Genomic DNA, 2,500 nt, shown 5'->3' with positions numbered 1-2,500 from the left:
AGCCCGCACGCGACCCGCTCCGCGCGGCATCGGCCGGCCGGGACTGACCCGCCCCCTACGGCCGGCCCCCGCCTGCAGCTCGCAGGCCCGTCGACGGCGGGAGACCGCGAGAAGGCACTCGGCTCCCCTGCCTGCCGCGGGAGCACCGGACGTGCTAGAGGAGACAGCGACCCGCCGGGGCGGGCGCCACCCCGCGACCGCGGCCCCTGCCGGGGCGGCTCGCTCCGCAGCGGGCGGGGGTGCGGCACGAAGAGCCGACGCCGTCGCAGCGGCGGCAGCGGGGAACGCCCCCCCCACCGCACGCGCGACCCCTCGGGGGGCCCACCCGGGCAGGTGCAGCCCCACGCTCGCTCGCTCGCCCCAGTCTCTTGGCTCAGGCCGCCCCACCGCCCAGCGCTGCTCGCGGCCGGCACCCACGGGTACCCGGACCGAGGCTGGCGCCGGCGCCTCGCGTCGTTTGCGGACACCTGAGAGCTCGCGGGGCCACGCGGCCGTCACACAGCCCCGTTCGGTGAAGAAGCCGCCCCAGGAACCCCGCCCAACGGGGAGGGGGGGGGGGCCACGGGACGCGGCGAGGCACGCGCCCCGCCGCCATCGCCACGGCCCCCTTCGCTCGGGGGGGGACGAGGGCAACACCTCACAGCCACACCACGGGAAGCGAACGGGAAAGGAGACCACCCTGCCTGACCACCGGACACCGCCGTGCCTCCCCGTTCCAGGGAGCACGGAAGAGCCGGCCCGCCGGGGGCCCTTTCCGACGCGACCCGAAAAGCCTCATCGATCGGTTGAAGGGGAGAGAGGGCGGAAAAGCCGAGGCCACGCTCCTGGGACAGCGACGGCCGCACACGCCCAGCGCCACCCCCCGGGAGGGCACCCGGGGACGCCTCGGCGCGCGCTGCCTGCGGCTCTGCAGCGGTCGAAGGAGGGGGACCGGGACAGGTGCCGCCGGCGCCACCCGCTCCGTGCAACGAGTCCCTTGAGCGACGTCAACGGGAACGCTGGAAGGCCGCAGCACACCTGCGACTCCACGCGCTCCTTCGGCGGTCGAGAGCACCGGCACGACCGCCGCCGGTCGCCGGGCTTTGCCGCGTTCGAGAGCACCGGCACCGACCGCCGCCGGTCGCCGGGCTTTGCCGCGTTCGAGAGCACCGGCACCGACCGCCGCCGGTCGCCGGGCTTTGCCGCGTTCGAGAGCACCGGCACCGACCGCCGCCGGTCGCCGGGCTTTGCCCGCGTTCGAGAGCACCGGTACCGACCGCCGCCGGTCGCCGGGCTTTGCCCGCGTTCGAGAGCACCGGTACCGACCGCCGCCGGTCGCCGGGCTTTGCCCGCGTTCGAGAGCACCGGCACGACCGCCGCCGGTCGCCCGTCTACGCCCGCCCAGCAGGATGATACCACTCGCCCTGCAGAGGGAGAGAGAGGCCGGAGAAAAGCCGGGGGGGGGGGGGGAAAGAAAAAAGGACGGGGAAAACACAAAAAGCCACCCAAAAAACGGGCAGACGAGACGCCACACGCCACGCCTCACCCGTGCCGTTGGCGGGTGTTTCTGGAGCCAGGGAGTAAGGCCACCGGAGGCGCGAGGCACACCTCCCGACTCCCTGACGCACTGCGCTCGGGCTGCCAGCCACCGGGACCGGCTGCGACGCTCTTGCCGGCCTGCCTCGCGGGCTCCAGCTTAGGGCCGGAGAAGGAAGAGGGAGGGGGAACAACCGCAAAAAGCCCAAAAAGCCGAGGCACGACTGCGCCGCGCGCCCGTCCCCCCGTCCCCGGGCGCTCGCGAGCGCGGCAGCAGCCGGCATGCTTCACGAGCATCTCCGGTGCCTCACCACGGACCAGCATGGGCCTCGGCCGCCATCGGCCGCGCGGGCAACCGTCCCGAACGGGCGGAAAAACGGCCAAACACGCCGAGGCAACCGCCACAACGGCCGCCAAGCGCCCCAGCCGCGCGGGTCGAGTCGCGCTCCTACTGCCCTGCCCGCGAGCCACCGCTCGCGCATATAGAACGTACCACTAAGTCCACAGCCCCTGCGAACTCCAAGAGCGCTAACTCCTCCCGCCGGGGAGGCCCGCCAATGACGCTGCCTGTTACGATGACGTAACTGGAGGCAGCGCGACACAGCGACCCCTTGGTCACGTCCCCGCGAGCGGCGCGGCAAACAGGTCTACCGTTCAGCTCGAGAACTGCGACCAAGTCCCGCCGGAGCCCGGTAGACGTGGCGGCCGGCGCCGGAGCCCGGTAGACGTGGCGGCCGGCGCCGGAGCCCGGTAGACGAGGCGGCCGGCGCCGGAGCCCGGTAGACGAGGCGGCCGGCGCCGGAGCCCGGTAGACGAGGCGGCCGGCGCCGGAGCCCGGTAGACGAGGCGGCCGGCGCCGGAGCCCGGTAGACGAGGCGGCCGGCGCCGGAGCCCGGTAGACGAGGCGGCCGGCGCCGGAGCCCGGTAGACGAGGCGGCCGGCGCCGGAGCCCGGTAGACGTGGCGGCCGGCGCCGGAGCCCGGTA

Source organism: Gavia stellata, unplaced genomic scaffold, assembly GCF_030936135.1.
Source record: "Gavia stellata isolate bGavSte3 unplaced genomic scaffold, bGavSte3.hap2 HAP2_SCAFFOLD_1113, whole genome shotgun sequence".
Classification (NCBI taxonomy): Eukaryota; Metazoa; Chordata; class Aves; order Gaviiformes; family Gaviidae; genus Gavia; species Gavia stellata.
The sequence above is the reverse complement of the archived record's forward strand: the minus strand, read 5'-3'. Positions refer to the sequence as shown.